Below are 20377 nucleotides of genomic sequence, written 5' to 3'. Positions count from 1 at the left end.
ATATTACTGTCAGAAAAGTGGATCGAGTCAGAAAAGTGGATCGACTGAGGACAAATCTTTATTATACGAATGAGAAAACCTAAGATAAGAGACGACAATAGGCTTCTTGCTCTTCTTAATTTTATCTACCAGGCCCTGTCGTAATTCCAAAGACAACAAGCATCAATCGTTGCCAGATTCCATTTGCATGTTTTTCACAATTGCTGAAAATAATTGTGCCTCAAATATCGACCCTAAGCCAAGAATTCACAATACTAGCTGCATTTAAAAATTGAATTCTATTCTATTCTATTCTATTCTAACCCTTACACAGCAAAGCATCCTGGAAAACACCGCAGTTATTCTTAGTGTTTGTCTTGTCAACATTAATATTTGAAGCATATATGTAATAATATGTCGCAAATATTAAAACGGCCAGGCCTACTGTGTAGAGTTGGGTTTAAAGGTGTTTCAAAACTATACGGCAATTAATTTATTCATTTAATGAATAATTTAACTAACGAATCGTTTTGAATCTTGAATGAGGAAGAAACGAGGACAACCGTACCGACCGTTTCAGTTTATAGGGGATTGGGATATATCGTTGAGAGTGACTTGGCTAAGAAGATTAATGTTACTCCTTTGGTCCTTGGGGATGGGGCAGAGGTATTTACTCCTTGCCCTGGCTAATAAGCCTAGGTTAACGCGCCTTTACTCGCTCTGCCGGTCCATTTTGTTTCTTTTCAATCAAACACAAATATTGAGACTAGAGCGACTATAAAATACACTAATGCTAATCGCCTTATTCTATTCTCCAGTCGCTGCAACCTCATCATCTGCATTTGACAGGAAAGAAACAAAATGTAACAGATACACTTCATCTAACTTCATGCTATAAGCACCACAATGGCTGTCTGTGAAGCAAAGAATCTATTACTTGACAATGGTGTTCATTTTTAAAATGTTTGCCCTGGATTAGTGGTAGGCAACTTTCACTAAAGGGGTCTGATGTTGATGATACTCACTGCCACTAGGTACGCCACTTCTCACCCTAGCAGGTGGTAGTACCGATGTCTTGGTCAGGCGGGATCGGAAGCCATTATATTCAACTCCCTATTCCATCAAGTATGCCCCCGGAATGGAAACATTCTTGATGGACCCAGGTTGTTGGCGGATCATTCGAAATGCATCTAGTTACGCTCCATTGAAGGAAAGGTCATGTCTGCAAACAAGTCCGTTGTTTTGTTAACTTGCATCACCCTTCTCCTCTAAAAACTCCTCCCACGAATCCCGCTTCATATTCAGGTAAGTGCCAGCAAATCTCACTGCAGCACTGACATGAAATCCCTGTTTCTCATTACCACTATGGCTATGAACCAGATAGAACCATCCAAGACAATAAACAACAACAAAAACGAAAGTCCAGATAACCTCCCCCACGGCATGACAGCAAGAATCCAATGGATCGATCCCTGGTTCCAGTCACTTGATGCCAAACGGTATCTATATCTAGGCTGATTTGATCCAGAACAAAAGTGTTATCAACCTACTAGTGTCCTCTATTCCCTCGTGAGGTTTTTAATGAAATAATTGAACAATATAATTTCAAGATCAATCGCTAAAAAAAGACAGAAGATATAACTACGAGCTCACCAGTAATAAAGGTCCAAATTAATTTCACTCCGCTACCACCACTTGGGACTGTACTATTTCAGTAGCGAAGAGCGCTTCTCCTCTTACTCCTAGTTTCCTCAGTCGTCACCTAAAGATATTTTTACTTTTACCACAAATCATTTTTCCCGATATTTCTCTGCATTTAAAAATTGAATTATATGTTTATTCGTGTCTCTCTTAACAATACACGTAGTTATATCATCATTCGTGGTATTTATTCAATTTGCATAAAATGTGCATGTGTATGAAAAGTAGCCAAAATAAATTCAGCAGCACTGTGTTTCATCCCGTTTGAAAATATTACGAACGCTCTTGACTGGCAAAACGACCAATCAGAAGCTGGTTCAATATTGAGGTTAGAACTGGATCAAATTGGCTACGCGATTGTCTTCTCTTCTCTTAGGAGAAAACTAAACTTTGGTATGCGCAAAAAACTATTTTATTCGGTTTGCAGTTTAAACTTTTTGTTAAAATAATATATTTAAGTGTGATCTACTAATGCCGTTTTTGCTTGAAGCAAAACTGAGTCAGGTTCTAACCCCAACTGCTGTCAAAATGTATGAACTGACAGCGGTTGGGGTTAGAAGCTGACTCAGAAAAAACGCAAAAAGAAATAAGAAAGCAATAAATCGTGACGATACCACAATCTATTTCTCAATTGATTATATTATTCGATAGTGCGTAAAAAGAGCTTTCAGTATCCATATAGATATTTAATATGCGGTTGGGGTTGGCGCTGACGCACGCGGGGCAAGTACTATTTACAGTGTAAATATTTTCAGTTTTGGAATTCACTCCAAAGTAACACTTTGTGTATCTCGTCAATGCAGGGAATATTTACTTCGGCCAATCACCTGAAGAATTTCGAAAATATGCTTTTGGATATGGAATACGCGTCAAAGTAAAATGCCAGGGTATTAAGACTGAAATATATTGGCAATAGGGATCTTTAGGAGTGTGCGGGTTAAGGCATATTCTGGTGCAGATTAGTACCGTGAGTTAATATCTCAGTCCTTTTTCAATTTTTTGGCCCGAAACTATTGAAAAAAACATTTTTTAGTTTGTTTCCTTTTAGGACAATTACACATCCAAACCTATGCGACTTGCACGACTCTATAGGTTGCCTTATCAGACCTACCATAGTTTGCAGATGAAACTTGGGAAGGCAGGCTGCTAGCGGATTGAAAAAGTACCAGATCATGCTGTGTGGGGTGCTGTCCCGGTTAACAATGAGGCGAACTAGATATTTGCAGATACGTCATTTAGTAGGACAACTGTCAGTTTGCTGGTTGAATTTAATTTGGTTTTTTTAAATTTAAAAATCATAAAAGAATAATTAAGGTTTAAGAATGATATGAGTGTACTCGTAAGGACACCCGCTATCAATACATATGAAAAACTGGCAATTTTTTTTTTCCAAATTAAAGATCCCTATTGTCGGTTAATATACAATTTTATTGAAAAGACATTCAACACGATCCCTTGATGTAATTGAATCTCCATTTTCTGGCGTATTCATGTATACCGCCAACTTACCCCGGAGCCGGGGTAAATTGGCGGGTTTTTCGCGTCACACATTTTTGTCTATAAAAACAGACACTTTGATAAAATTCAGGGATGTTGCCAATAGTCTGCCCTTTCATGCCACATGTTCTATTTTGTAAGATCTATCTACATAAATGCGGTAAAAAAGGAAACTGAAAACACCGCAAACTAACCCCGGTCTCCTCTATATTTTTTGTTTAAAGTGAGTCGGAGTCTACTTTCGTGGTAGTCGTGGGATACGTGCTAAGTGAAATAAGAATGTAATAGACATTTCCACAATTTTATTAAACAAAAGCAGCCAATGATTCATAGTTTGGATAAATGGAAAAGGCGCAATTGCACCACTAGGTGGATTCAAACAGGTTTTGCCTTTCTCATAAAAAGAAAGGCTATGCCATCTTTGAAAAAATCGACTTTTCAACCCAGGCCCGAAGGGCCGAGTGTCATATACCATTCGATTCAGTTCAGTCGAGGTCGGAAAATGTCTCTGTGTGTGTCATTTAAACTCACAATTTTCTCAGAGATGGCTGAACCGATTTACACAAACCTAATTTCAAATGAAAGGTATAACGCTCCTATAAGCTGCTATTGAATTTTTAGTTGATCCGACTTCTGGTTCCGGAGTTACGGGTTGAAGAGTGCGGCCACACAGCAAATTCCCATATAAACTGGTACCACTATAATGTCCAAATGAAGTAATACATATTAAAATGGGTTCAATATTACATGGATTTGCGGGTCTAGATCACTAATGATTAATCGAAGTAGCTATGACACCATTGGCCACCTATGACGGCTCATGACTCCCCCGAGGAACTCGCCAAGTTCCTAAGCTAATATCACACCTATTTCCCAGTGAATTCCTGACCGATTTTTGCAAACATGATTTCAGGTGGTTCTGACTTTTTGTTCCGTAGTTACAGGGTAGTTAGTAAGGTCATTTAGGAATTTCTCATATAAACCGTTACAATCGTAATAACTCATAGGCTAAAAACATATTAAAATGGTCACCAAATTACTTCAACTCGCAGGTGGTGGTCTAGACCTGCGAGTCGAAGTAATAATCTCCTCTCCTGCCCTCAGCATTTCATATTATCTCATGAAGACAACATTGAACTAATGCTGATTAAGCTTATACGTTTTTGTTAAAAGCAAGTCAGCCTCGACTTTTGTGGTAGTTGTGGGATACTTGATAAGTGTAATGAGAATTTTATAGATATTTACACAATTATATTGAATGATGTAATAGTTTTGATAAATGAGAAATGCACAATCGCACCCTTAGGTGGGTTAAAACATATACCATTCGACTTAGTTCGTCGAGATCGGAAAATGTATGGGTGTGAAATAATGCCACTCAATTTTCTCAGAGATGGTGGAACAAAATTGGCACAAACTTAGTTTCCAATTAATGGTATAATTCCCTCATGAAACGTCGTCCAATTTTTAGTTGAACTGACTTCTGGTTCTGGAGTTACGGGTTGAGGAGTGTGGTCACACAAAATCTTCATATATACACTGGTAATCCTATGATGTAAGAATGATGTAATACATATTACTTGGATTTGCAGGTCTAAGTCACTATTGACCAATCAAAGTAGCTCTGACCACCCTGGCCACCTATAATGGTTCTTGATGCATCTAGAGAACTCACCAAGTTCCTGAGCTAATGTCACACCTATTTCCCAGCAAACACTTAACAGATTTTTATAAAACTTCATTTCAAATGAAAGATATAATACTCCCAATGCTACTATTTCATTCAGTTCTGACCTTTGGTTCCGCATTTACAGGTTGGTTATTGCGGTCACATGGGAATTTCTTATATAAACCGGTACATTCGTAACACCACATTGATTAAAAATATATTGAAATGAACATCAAATTTCTTCGTTGGTTCAGGTAATGGTGAATCAAAAAATCTTGAAATGTATTCTCCACTATCGACAATTCCGAAGTCCTGTGTTCCGGGCATATTCCAGAACTAAAACCACTTCGGTGATGATTGAACCAATTTTCGCTAACACTGAGAACTGACATCCAAGTAAAGTTTTTAACTTGTGTAAGAAATTAAACTGTCGCTTTGAAATGACAACAGCAAGTAGCAACTTGCCACTGGTCGGCGCTTCGATCGGCCAGAAATGGCTATACGGGACTTGTGTGCAAACTTGGATACAATGGTGACTCATGCACGAAAATTTGTATGCGATGGTGATTTTCAACGCATTTTCATTTAAATGTTTACACAGTTTTTTCGGGAAAGTTTGTTCTAGCTTATATGTCTGTTCTCTGTGGGTGTAATACGAAGTTAGCTGTTGCACCCCAAAGTGTCCCCTTTTTTCAAACAGATACTCAATCCAGTAATGGACTAATGAAATTTTCTGACATAGTGGACCTAATTTTCACATCTTTCAATGTTACTGATCCTCTTAAAAGCATTCTAATACGTTTTCTCCCTATAGTGTAAACATTTTTGAAGCAGTTGACTGCTAAATGGCCCCTCCTTGCAGCGATCGTATCCTTCGATGGCTAAGTCATCAAACGAGGTCACTGATTCGATCACTGTCTTACAGTGGAATTGCAGAAGTATCCTCCCGAAAATCGATTCCTTCAAATTTTTACTAAACAGTTTAAAATGTGATGTTTTCGCATTATGTGAAACTTGGTGAACTTCCGATATAAATATCTTCCACTACTTTAATATAATTCATCTGGATCGAGAAAACCCCTACGGAGGTGTACTTTTGGGGATCAAAAAGTGCTATTCTTTCAAATAATAATCAAATTATTTGTTATCAAATTATAATCAAAGGTAAAGACCTTTGCATTGCTTTCATCTACATTCCTCCTAGAGCCTCGGTAGGGCACCGAACGCTTTGTAATATCACGGAATCCTTACCGGCACCGCGGCTAGTTCTGGGAGACTTTAACTCGCACGGTACGGTATGGGGTTGTCTTCACGATGATAATAGATCAACATTAATCCAAGATCTTTGCGACAATTTCAACATGACCATCTTAAACACGGGAGAAATGACGCGGATTCCTGCACCACCAGCACGCGCCAGCGCGTTGGATTTATCGCTTTGCTCGACATCGCTACAGTTAGATTGCATGTGGAAGTGTCCCCTTTTTTCAAACAGATACTCAATCCCCTGATCCCCACAGTAGCGATCATTTGCCTATCGTGATTTCAATTGCTAACGGTTCAAGACCATCGGAAACAATCAATGTCTCGTATGACCTCACACGGAATATTGATTGGAAGAGTTACGCGACCGCGATATCCGTTAAAATCGAATCCACTGAAGAACTTCCTCCGGAGGAAGAGTACAGGTTTTTGGCTGGCTTGATTCTCGACAGTGCGAATCAAGCTCAGACTAAACTAGTACCCGGCGCGAATACCCATGGACAGTGTCCCAACCCGTGGTGGGACAAAGAGTGTTCAGAGTGTTCAGGAGAAGTCCACTGCATATAAGGCCTTCCGGGAAGACGGTTTACCCGCTAACTATCAACAGTACGCATCGTTAGAAAGGCGAATAAAGAGTCTAATGAAAGCCAACCAACGCTGTTATTGGCACCGGATCGTCGACGGGTTAACGAGAGAAACAGCGATTAGCACTCTTTGGGGTACGGCTCGACGTATGCGTAACCGAAACAGTACCAACGAAAAGTGGAATATTCAAATCGCTAGATATTTGCTTTCGCCAAGAAGATCTGTCCGGACTCTGTCCTGATACGGAAAACGTACGGCGCCGCGTCTCCTCACGATACCGCAATCAGTAATATATATAAAAAATCCCCGACTACATACGGGGAACGTGCAATTTAAGCCAATATATTCTGAGGGTAACATTTTCCCTCATGACTGGAGGCAAGTGAAAGTCATCGCCATCCAAAAACCAGGAAAACCAGCCTCCGACCACAACTCGTATCGACCGATTGCAATGCTGTCCTGTATTCGGAAATTGTTCGAGAAAATGATCTTGTCTCGCCTCGACAATTGGGTCGAAGCAAATGGTTTACTGTCAGATACACAATTTGGCTTCAGCAAAGGTAAAGAGACGAACGATTGCCTAGCGCTACTTTCTACAGAAATCCAAATGGTCTATGCTAACAAAGAGCAGATGGCATCAGTCTTCTTGGATATTAAGGGGGCTTTTGACTCAGTTTCTATTAACATTCTGTCAGAGAAGCTGCACCAGCATGGTCTTTCACCAATTTTAAATAACTTTTTGCTAAACCTGTTGTCTGAAAAGCACATGCATTTTTCGCATGGTGACTTATCTACATCACGATTTAGCTACATGGGCCTTCCCCAGGGCTCATGTCTAAGTCCCCTGCTCTACAATTTTTACGTGAATGATATGGATTTTATTCGCACACGGAAAAAAATTGTTCCCGAAATCGTGAATAAAGTGCCATGAATTCTGGAACAATCACGTTTTTACGTTACGAAAACAGGACCATGACCAAAAATCATGGCTTTTATAATTATGTTCAATTTCCCTTCAGTAACGCCCGCATAACGCTTTCATTTGTGGAAATATTTGATTTTGTTTTGTGAACTTCAGTCACAGTTTCCGCCAAGAACTAGTTCACAATTTTATGAACATTATTCATAAAACCAAAGGTTGACTCATGATTTTTTTCATAGTTGTAGGAACAATAGTTGACAACATCGAAATATTCTGGTTATTTTTTCGTGAACTATTTCACGAAATTTATTCATGAACTCATTCAATTCTCGTGAACTAATTCATGATCCCTAATATATTAGTCCCAATCCAATATCCGTGCTTGTGAAATGGTTCACAAAATCATGTATTCGTGAACTGGTTAATGATTCCTAATATATTAGTTACGATTCAATATCCGTGCTCGTAAAATAGTTCGCGACATCATGAAATAGTATTCATGTATTCGTGAACCGGTTCATGATACCTAGTATAATAATCACAACTTACCATTCGTTTTCGTGAAATAATTCACGATATCATAAAATATTATTCATGTATTCGTGAACTGGTTCATGATTCCTAACATACTAGTCACAATACAATATCCGTACTCGAAGTAGTCCACGAAATCATGAAGTATTATTAATGTATTCGTGAACTGGTTCATAATACTTAGTTTAATAGTCAGAACTTATCATTCGTTTTCGTGCAAAAGTTCACGAAATCATAAAATATTATTCATGTATTCGTGAACTGCTTCATGGTTCCTAGTACATGATTTACGAACTATCTAGTATCTATTTGCGTGCTTGTGATATTTAGAAGATATCCCTAATCATTTACAATTTCATTTGTAAGTAGGGGTTTGCCCGCTACTCGGGTTCTTATTTGCCCGGCGTACCCTTCGTTTCAGGGCGGCCTAGGTGCTTCTACAGAATTTCGGATTTTCGTTTCACAAGAAAAAAAGTAAACAAACAAAATAAATTATTAAATTTACCGACTTTTATTCTCCGCTACTCTCTCAACTACTGCTGCTGCTGGTGATCTGCTACTGCTGGCGGAAAGGCGAGCGGTTTCCTCCGACCGGCCGGGACAACAACGGCCGCGTTCTCCTTTGAACGTTGGCTGCTCCGGCAGCGGTCCTTGACAATTAGCTAGGGAGGTGAGCTTGGCTCCTTTGTTGGAACCTCCCTAGCGACGTTGGTGACTAATCACCGGATCCACTTGCTCCCCGCAAGGAATCCCAGAAGACACCGCAGTGTTCTTCCCAGGTGGAGCCGTTGTCCTACCTGCTTCCCTCTCCTTGGCTGTTAGCTGCAGAGGAGAGCAAGGCTCGTTCGACTTATCCTCTGCAGCGAGAGGGGCGGGTGCGTCGGATCCTTAACGGTTAGCCGGGGAAGCGAAAGCTCCTTGGGAATTAGCTTCCCCCGACGGCGATCCAGCACCACTAAACAAATGAGCACCCGGACCACGGACCGGCACTTTCGACGGAAATCGACCGTCGCACACGCGCACTGAACGTTCGTTACGGTGGCGGGAAACTGTCCCGAAATAAAAACAATAATTTTCTGGACGTCTTTTCGTTGCCGTGGTCCGTCACTTTCTAAAAAAACTCGATCGCCGCCTTCCTCATTCGACCCAAAAAAAACACCAAAACCAGCACCAAAAAAACGTACCGCCGCATAGCTGTCATCGCTATAGCACAGCATAGTCAGACCACTTTTGCAGCGAAAGGAGAGCGGTAACCTAACTAAACCCTATGCTATGTATTTACAAATACACAACAAAAATTACTACACCTATCTGGACTAATAACAACGTTCATGGACTATTATTTAAACGAAATTTACATCAAAAACATGAACGAGCATAATGACCAGCGGTGAGTTATGTTGCAATAACAATACACTCTACGGAGAGAGTACGCACAAATAGGTATATTTCCACCCAGTGCTAAATTGTTACCCTGACGGGTTACAATCTCGCCCACACCGGGTGAAAAAAAATTGGCAACAATTTTTTTTTCTAACCTAACACCTAACACCGATACAATAATAATACGCAATGAATAAATAAATAAATAAACAAAGAAAAACTAACTACACCTAATTATTTCTTCCGCAATTTATCAATAATTCATGTCAAAAAAAACTAATCGACCGGCGGTCCTCATTGGTGAAAAGTTTGCCTGTGTTTGGTCTGATAATACTGACAGCATACGCGAAGCGAGAGGCTATCAGCCATCGTCATTACTCGGCTATGGGTTGAACCCTAAATCCAATCTGAAAACAAGATCGGTAACAACTCGAAATTCCCAAAATTCTGCAAGTGGCATTGAAAATTTTCAATGTTCCAACTTGCAGGGGAACGGTTGTCGGCATTACATTGTTCGTTTTATCATCGACTGTCCAGAAATGCCGCGTGTTCTTACGGTACCAGTACTACACGCTTGTGTTGGGGTTTCTATCCAAATACATTCATACAATTATCCCATTCATTCATCCTCAATCACTGGCCTACTCGATCATTCACATTCCGATAAGCACTTCGAATTAACCCCAAAACAATTTTATCTTATCATTCACACATGCATTCATTCACTCTGTTCGATTCCACACTCATACATTCACTCATACAATACCGCTTAACACGTCATCATTTCTCCCACTCACAGACATTCCGGACAAAATGTTTGTTTATTCGTCCCTTTTCGCCTCAAAACGCTTCGTACATGGCAAAAGAAACGTTTGAGAGGGACCAAAGAATGTCTTTCGCATAATTTAAACAGATCAAAATGATTCCCGCTGGAATCAAACGAACCACCCCAGGTTTAACCACAAACCCAAAATTATGCGAAAAAAAATTTTGTTATTCGATTCGAGATCGAAGATGCGTGGCGCGTTTTAACCCACATCTCTCCCTAACACCCATACCATCCTGATCCGAATCGGGCTACACCTGCATGATGCAGAGCATTGGTGCGAACATCGAGGAAAGTGTCAAATCGATGATCCATTCGATATGATGAATGAATCATCAAAATTGTAAATAAAAACAAAACAGTTCGCGAAATTGGCGGTCGCAAATTGTTTTATTCGCGATTTTTATACCGTTTCCGCGCGATTTCGTGTTTTATTTCGGTCGGGAATTAGCCGCGCGTTTTTTTTTGTGTCCCTATGGTAAAAGGGAGTAGTGATTTTGTGCTCCAAACAAGGAGATTTTACATAATTTAGTGCACCCGTAGGTGCGAGTGTTCCCCACAGAAAGGGGTTTTTGAAAATTTTATGTTGCCGAACACGGCAGAGGAATGATGTGTATGCATCCGGCGGTGAAAAGACGGTACGATAGGTTCGTTTTGTTTCTTCCAAACACTGGTACTGGTTTGGTAAGAAAGTTTTGTTTACTGTAACCGTCTCGACCGCCGGAACAAAGCAAATTAGTGGATCATTTGGTTACCTCACTGCGCGAGTGGGGCGCAAAAGAATTTTTTTGTATTTGTTTGCCGAACACGGCAGGTAGTGTATTTAGATGCGTCCGGTGCCCGGGAGAACGGCACGGTATAAGATTAGTGTTTTTTTAATAGAGTATTCCACCCTACCGTAGTCGTCATCGGGGCCGGAGCATATATTTCGTGCGAGTGTTTGTTTACCACACTGCGAGAGTGTGGCTCTGAAAAATTGCAAGAAGGTGTTGAAGAACCTTCTCGCGGCAGAGTTGGTCTTCCACAATAAAAATAGAGAAGACGGAGAAATGTTTATTGTTTTTTTTTATTCGGACCAAAGTCCGTGTTGTCGCCGTCGGGAACTGACGGCTGCTTTTGGAAAACTCCCAAGTGAGTAATCCATATAAAAGCATACCGTCAGTCCACAGACGGCACGGAAAAGTTTTTATGCTGGTTTAAGGAGACTTGCTGGCCAAACTCCGAGATTTTTACCTGCTAAATCCTCCAGCTCGTAGGAGGATACACCTTTTTTTGAGACAATTTTTGCCGGTAAGTATTGTGGTCCAAGTTTAGCATTGTAAAACTCGAGTGCATTCGACAACTTCATGTTTCGACGGTATACCATTTGTCCTGTTTCAAAAGGTTTGGAGAACTTTCGATGACGCAAGTTGTACTGATGTCGAATGCCCTCGCTTGCCTTTGCCAAATTTTTGACCACAATCTCCCGGATTTTGTCTATCTGTTGGTGTCTTGTTTTTAGGTCACCCTCACCGGAAATCCTGCTGAAGTCATCGGCAGATGCCATTTCACACCCGTGTATAATGAAATGAGGGCTAAACCCAGTGGAGGAATGAACGGTAGTATTTAGGATGCGCTCCACATCGGTGATGTGGACATCCCAGTTGCGCTGCTCGGTTCGAGCATATGCCCGGATTGCGGTGTTTATCGAGCGATTTGTTCGCTCCACTGGGTTAGCCTGCGAATGATAGCGGGAGTTCAGCCAATGTTTGACGTTGGTTTCTTTTATGAATTGACTGAACTCCTTCGAGGTGAAAGTGGAGGCATTGTCGCTTAGCAGAATTTCCGGGCTGCCATGGCGATTGAACCACTGTTCGCGCAGTATCGTACAGAGTGACGTACTAGCGATTTTGCGAACGGGGGTTAACATGACGTACTTGCTGAAGACGTCGAGGACGACAAGCAAGTGTTGATTGCCACGTTTGCTTTTTGGAAGAGGACCAATATAGTCCACAGAAACCATTCGCCATGGTGCATTAGTCGCACGCGACTTACCCATTTCGGGCTGGACTGGGACGAAAGGAGCTTTGATTTCCTTGCACGTCCCACATTCTCGAATAAACTTTCGTACTTCAGATCCCATACGAGGCCAGTAATATCGTAACTGCACTTCGTGGATCGTTTTATCGTATCCCACGTGAAGCAAATTTTCGTGGGTACGTTGAATCAAATCTTGACGGAACTCGGGTGCTGGGACGAGTTTCCAACTGAACCGCGAGTCGCACGGAACAACTTTCGAGTTTACATACTTGAAAAGTTGATCATTTTCTACTTTGAAGTCGGCATAGTCGTCAGGATTTTGGATAACTTTGGACTTCATGGAACAGTACCAGTCTGAGGTGGACAAAGCGGAAACGGCTGCTACGGCCCGGGATAACGCATCTGGAACGACATTGTCCTTGCCTTTCCGGTGCTCAATAGACATGTCGTAGAGTTGCAATTCTAAACTCCAACGACTCAAACGTGAACTGGTTTTCCATTTAGTCTTCAGTATCCATGTAATCGCTGACGAATCAGTGACCAGTCGAAAATGATAACCTTCCAAGTAACCTCGAAAGTGTTCAACCGCCATTATCACCGCCAGACCTTCCTTTTCAGTTGCATGATAGTTCCTTTGGGGAGTGGTCAGTTTGTGCGAAAAGTAAGCAACTACTTTCTCACCCTCGGGATACTCCTGCACCAGAACAGCAGCGACTGCTACGTCACTAGCGTCTGTCTGAAGAATGAATTCTTTGGAGAAGTCTGGTGGGACTAAAACTGGAGGAGTGACTAGAAGTTCCTTAATTTTAAGGAACGCGAGTTCTGCCTCGGAGTTCCAAACTAAGCTCTTGGTTTTCGTTTTGAGCAGATCGGTCAAGGGAGCAGTGACCTCACTGAACCGATCAATGAAACGGCGGTAATAACCGCACATCCCGAGGAAACGACGAAGTTTCGTCACGGTAACCGGTCTCTCGTAGTCGAGAATCGGCTGAATTTTGTCAGGATTGACCTTGAGTCCGTCCCGATTCAACAAATAACCAAGAAACTTTAGTTCGGGGACTCCAAAACGGGATTTTTCCAAATTGATGGTTAGATTGGCTCTTGCTAGACAATCGGCCACTGCTTTGAGCAACTGTATGTGATGCTCGAACGTTTCGCTTACCACGATGTCATCTAGGTAGACGAAAACGTAAGGTTCCCATTTACCTCGTCCTAGAACCTGGTCCATCAGTCGCGCCAGAGTAGCGGGGCTGTTGACGAGACCAAATGGTAGACGGGTAAATTGGAACATACCCCTGCCGGGAACACTGAAAACGGTATATTTGCGACTATCCTTAGCCAGGGGTACCTGGAGAAAGGCCTCCTTCAAGTCTATGGTAGACAGGTACTTCGCCTTGGGTAAGCCGCCCAATATTCGCCCAGGGTGGGGCAGAGGGTATGCATCTCGTACAGTACGCTCATTGAGAGGCCTAGCGTCTAGACAAAGGCGAATTGAGTCGTCTGGTTTCGTGACCGCCACAATATTAAGCGACCAATCCGAATCAGACTCCTCGATAATTCCCATAGACCGCCATCGGTCAACTTCTTCCCAGACCTTAGACAGTTTCTTTGGGCTCATGTGATAAGGATATCGGCAAACGGGTGCCGCACCTTGGAATTCATCTTTGATGACAATCCTGTGCTCTGTGAATGAGGTTGGGCTTAGCTTTCCGGGCTCTACTGCCTGGAAACACTTCTTTACTTCTTCTACGTACGCTAACTGTTCCGAAGTGAATATCGACTCACGCGGTACTTCATCTTATTCATCGTCTTCTGATTCCTGACCTGAGTTCAACAGAGCACAGTTTTGTATCTCAGGAGAAATCCCAAAGGCGCGCCAAAAGTCCATACCTAGAATGGAGTTGACGGTCAGATGCTCTACTACAAGAGTGCATAGGACCTTTGTCAAATTTTGAAAAGTATACGGGAGATACGCTTGTCCAATGATTGGTAAGGATTGACCATTTGCAGAACGTAGTTCGAATGGTCGTTCCAACCTTTTCAAGGGACTTTTCGAAAACTTTCGGTATAGCTTTTTAGTTATAATTGTGGCGTTACTACCACTGTCGAGGAAGGCTTTGAAGGATTTGCCGTACACAGCGACAATTGCAAATGGACGGTTATCGAACGGGTCGTCAAGGACGATGGTTTCGACAGACAACGAATTATCATAGTCCTCATCACGAGCCGGTCGAAAACTGTCGTAAATCTGGGGATGGATTGTTAGTTGTTCTTTGGAGCGCTGCTTTACTGCCAACTGCGACTTCAGTTGGTTCTGATCCCGTTTTTTAGGCAGTAAGGGCAACGAGAAACATCAAATCCTTTAAAACCACACACGATGCAGAAGACCCGATTTGGTTTCCGGCATTCCTCAAATTCATGTCCTTTGTCTCCACAATTGTAGCAGACGCCGAGCACGGGAGGACGATGCTTTTCCACCAAATACTCCAGACACATTATAGGTTTCTGCGGTGGTTCGATCGGTTTTTGATTGTTTCCTTCGAGATTCTTGCCGTCCTGATTCCCTTGCTGTTTCTTTTTCTGGTTGTCAGGAGGCTTGCTTGAATCAAGACCTGCCGGTTTGGCATTCTTGCTCCAAAACGTTTTGGATTTTGCGTTGCCGTTATTCTGTCCACCTCCCTTTTGGTTTTGATTATTATGTTTTTGTTTGTTTTGTGGTGGATTGTCAGAATAAGCAGCGACTTCCCGAGAAGAACCGAAAACTTTCTGATAAATCGGCGTCTTGGAGGCGTCGATCGATTTACCAAGACTCATCAATTCTGAAAGCGTGTTCACTGGCCTGAGGATTAGCATTTGTTTATAGTCGGCTTTCAGGTTCCGCTTCAGCACGTCGAGCTTTTCGCTCGGTGCCATTGGAACCGTCATAGCACGAAATATTTTTTCCATTTCCAGGAAATATTCCTGGAAAGATTCGTTACGCATCTGCCGGCGCTGGAGAGCCTTCATTTTGAGCGTAGCATCAAGTTCAGGATGTACGAAATTTACCTTGAGCTCGCAAACAAGATGGTTCCAGTTAAACAACCGGTTTTGCGCACGCATAGCCTGATACCAGGTCAAAGCATTGCCAGTGAACAGATGCATCGCAGAATTGAAAAGTTCTTCTTCGCACATTTGTTCACACGTAGCGTAATTTGCTACGGTGTCCAAAAACTCATTAAGTCCAGTTCCTTCATCAGTTCCAGCATACTTCCGAATCTTCCAATCAGCGACGCGTTGCGGGTTTCGCGAGTAATTCCTGGGGGCCACCATCGATCCGTTTCCCGCATGGGTGGATATCGAAAAGTTCGGATATGATGGTCCCGCCAGCTGTTCGGTCAATTCAGGAACGTAAGTCTGGTTCTGAGTTTGGTACGGGGCTGTGAATCCAGTATTCTGTTTCGGTTTCTCGATAGGAAGTGATGGACATAGATTTTGTTGGCCCGAGAATCCTCGCTTCAACACAAATTGATCGGGACTGGGCGCCAGTGTTGGGCGAGGAATCTCTGGTGCATCAAATGAATCGGGTACGTCCATCAAACGCAAATCTTCCAGATCGGTCTGCAGATCCTTCTCGGAAGCACTTTCCTTCTGATGTACTAGTGCCCGAAGTTCATTCACGGATTCACGAAGTGAGACAACTTCTTGAACCGTCTTTCTCAAAACTGACGAAATTGTTGTCAGTGAAGCAATCCCGCCCATTAGCGTTTCGGTAGTTTTTGAAAAAGCATCAGACCCCTGAGACGCTAGGGCTTTATTATCGTCGGATTGCTGTCGCAATTGTCGAATCTCGTCCCTCATCTCGCACAAGACACGCAACAGGTCGTCTCCTACGAGCTGTTTGGAAAGAGATCCTTCGTTATCGGAAAGATTGGATCCCTGTGGAATTGCAGGTACGTCTGTACTCAGCAAATCTCCCAAAATTTCTCCATCCTCCCCTTCTTGGTTGTCGGGAGGAAGTGCTGCCTGTTCGTCACTGAAATGACTGGCATAAACTGCTAGAACTTCCTCCAGCAACCCCGAAATTTCCTGGTTGACCTCCCCTGCCGCATAATTTCGGATAACCTGGAGCCTAGACCCCAAATGAAGCAACCGTGTTCGGTAAATCTCCTTGTTTGGGCACAGGTACTGGAGATCTTCCTTGATTGTTAGTAATTTACCAAGGCAGATCTCCTTTTCTTCACCCACGTTACCCCGGAAATTGCGTACTAATTCCCTCCGAGACGACCGCTCATGCGACAAAATTCCCCGAAGACGCCGCTGCCGCTGGACACCCGAAAGATCCGAATCAGGAGAGATAAAAATGCTTCGAGATAGCAACTCAAAATCCAGCTCATCGAAATGCAAATGATCGACGCGCATGAACACACACGCTTGGTTGAATTTCTCCAACGCCATCATAACTTGCGCTATACTGGAAGAAATCACCAAGACACAAAGCATGTAAGTACTGGCACGGTATTATTTTCGATTTTTCGCCCACTAACGATTCCCTTAAAATTTCAGGAAATCAAGCTGTTCCAAAAATGTCTCAAACCGGATTGAGAATTCAAGGCGATTGGCCACCGCAACCGAATAATAACAACAACCTTCAAACTACTCGTCCGGCAGACCAAACACAAACAACGCAATCCACAAATTCGGACAAAAAAAGAAAATGCAAAAATCAAAAAACAATACCAAAAATGTAAATAAATAAATAATACGACCGCGGAACAATATTGCGGAAGAAACCTCACCACTGTTCTACGAAAATCCTCTATTTAGTAGAAGCACCCCACACTCCGGAAGAAAAAAATATTTTCCAAAATAGGAAAATATTTTTTTCAGTGTGTTTTGCGCTGTGCGCCAAATGTAAGTAGGGGTTTGCCCGCTACTCGGGTTCTTATTTGCCCGGCGTACCCTTCGTTTCAGGGCGGCCTAGGTGCTTCTACAGAATTTCGGATTTTCGTTTCACAAGAAAAAAAGTAAACAAACAAAATAAATTATTAAATTTACCGACTTTTACATTCAACATGGTATAAAATTTTTACGTGAACTCTATCACAAAATTTGGAGTATTTTTCGTGCTATCATTTTTGTTCCATACACTTTTTAATGAATAATTTAATACAACAATATAAGATCACGATAATGCGAAGAGAATTTACGAATACCATGATAAAACCACTGATATCATGAACATTAGTTACATTACTCTTTGAAAGTAAGCTCTAAAATAAAATATCATGATAACATGAACAGAAATTACAAAAATCGCGACTAAGATCCTGAAATCATGAGCACAAATTTCACAACTCGTGACAAAAATATTCCAAATCGTGACAAAGATCATGAACTCATGAACATGAATCACTCTAATTATGACTAAAATATCACGATAACGTGAATGAAAATTACGAACATCGCGACTAAGATCTTGAAATCATGAACTTTAATCCCGCTAACGTCATGAGAATTCACAAGAATCGCGAATAAGCTCTTGAAATCATGAACAACGTTTGACTGTCGACTGTGTATTCCCAAATAATGAACAAGAATCACAACAAAAACTAAACAACAACAGTAACCCAACCAAACATTCTAATGTAACGCCATGTATATATTCGGGGCGAACTGCTTTTTAGAAAACACAAATAGTTTCATGAATACGAGGTTTATTATTCATAATTTCAGGAACTTTGTCACGGTTTTTGTAAATCGTCCAGTTCATGAAATCGTGACCTTTTGTTCATGAATTTATGAACGGATTTTTTTCCGTGTATAATGTCCCGACTTTTGTTCAACCACTACAAGCGGGATGCGCATTTGCGGCGTATTGCGCAGAGAAGTCTGTGCGCTTGTGACGAGGGCTATCACGACATCGAGTACGTTGTCTGGGTGTGCGCCGGGTATTGTGACGCCAGGTCTCAGTTAAAGGATTCCCTTCGGGCCCGAGGTAGACCACCCAATGTCCCAGTTCGGGATATGCTGCCAAATCGCGATCTTCTCAAATATGTCCCTTATTTAAATTTTCATAAAAACGAAAAATATCCTAATTCAGCCCCTCTCTTTTATTTCTCGTTTTTAGAAGTTGTGGAACCGATCAGCTCCAGAGTGCCACTATGTAACCGCCGTCGCCCTTACCACTACGCGTGCGACTCGAGATCCGATGACTTTTGAAGGATTCCCCGCGGGTCCAAAGAATCCGCCAATCCGGTACTCGACGACCTACTAGACTGAGGCGCTAATTTGGTTCGTTGATCTTCCGTTTGCCCGAAACTTGCAAGTTTTGCTCTACTTTCCCTGTCACCATATACGCCTTTTCTCCCCTGTCCTTGATACAATTGCTACTACACCGATGTTGGAAATAAACCCCCCTGTGGATATCTTGACCAAGCATTAGTCTTCGTTAAAAAATCAAATTTGTATGCTGTATTCCTAGTTTTAAGATAGTTGTAATTTTAATTCTTCATTAAATTATTGTCCTCCATCTTGTAAATAGAATTTTATCCCTAGTTTTACGATAGTTGTGAGATTTCTCATAAAGACTTGTTTCCCCTTTTGTGTACCAAACTATATTGTTAGTTTTAAGATAACTGATGTAAAATAATTCTTTAAAAACTATTACTCCCCCTCTTGTATATCAAACTGAATTTCTAGTTTTAAAATTTTTCATAAAAAATTCATTTGCCCCCTCTGTTGTATATCGAATCTTCTTCCTAGTTTTGGCTGTAAAATTTTTCCTCTTTTGCAATTACAAAAATACAATACAATTTGTTCCGAAGCACCATCTGGCGGGTAGATAATCTCCAACCAATAGCACCCAAACACGCTCCATAACAAATGCCTACTATGTAGAAATTTTGACGGCAATCGGTTAAGCGGTTGGGGAGTCCATAAATCATATACATACAAACATTGAATTTTATACATATAGAAGATAGATAGATTATTTCAACATTATAACCTCCTCGTTTTAAGATATCCAAAATGCAAAAAACAAAATAATTTGGCACCGCCAAGCTAACGTATTTGTGCCTATCAAATAAACGAAATGAATAAAAAAACGAATATGTCGTCTTTCCTCGAAGATCCAAGTGGTCAGTTTTGCCCCTTGCATTTTCATCAATAAAATTGCAACAATATTTTCAAAAAAATGTTGCAAATTGGAAAAGAAAGAAAACCAGACCAGAAGACAACAAAATCGAATAGAAATAGTTTTTCCTTTTAGAAATAAATGAAATTCCAAGAGTATTGCCGATATCTTCCAGGGGAGCTCCAGTAAACATGCTCAATGTGTGGGATTGAACAATACTAATAATAAGGCTCTTACGAAAAATGTTATCTGGTTATGCGATACGGGTTTAGATTCATTCATTAAAAACGTCGTTACCTCAATGATTGAGCCGCCAGACCCGAATCCACCTTCGACCGATTTCGAGTGACTTGCATGAAATCAAAAATCGATGAGATTTAAAAACACATTGTCTCAACTATTACCACTGAGCTGTTTATGGCCGTTTAATTCTACCCCAATTTTGCCTGAGGATTCACCGAATGAACCGAGGAATACAAGTCGGATTGACTCACCAGCTGATAATGCACATCGAAGTTATATGGAGTACTCTTTGTTCCTGTCGAATAAAGAAGCTCGTGTTACCGAAATCGAGGTAAGCGCCTTAGCTGTAGTGTCTGGGCTTAGTTCTAATGAAATAATGGACCTAAAAAACTTGTCCCAGGATGAAAGTCACTCGCCAACATTAATTATACGTCTTTCAGAATAGGGCTTGATGGAAAGTGGACGCCTTGGCCTCGAAACGTCCGCTATTGTGAATTTGTCAACCGGAACAACACGACGTGGAAACCTGGATGTTGAACAGCACATTACCGACTATTGAAGTTAGCCGATTTTGTTCGACTTGCTTGGAGATTCAAGTTAGAAGGGAAAAATTTCCTAAAAGTGAATTAAGATCGAATATAG

The sequence above is a fragment of the Topomyia yanbarensis genome, chromosome 3 (genome assembly GCF_030247195.1).
Source record: "Topomyia yanbarensis strain Yona2022 chromosome 3, ASM3024719v1, whole genome shotgun sequence".
Classification (NCBI taxonomy): domain Eukaryota; kingdom Metazoa; phylum Arthropoda; class Insecta; order Diptera; family Culicidae; genus Topomyia; species Topomyia yanbarensis.
The sequence above is the reverse complement of the archived record's forward strand: the minus strand, read 5'-3'. Positions refer to the sequence as shown.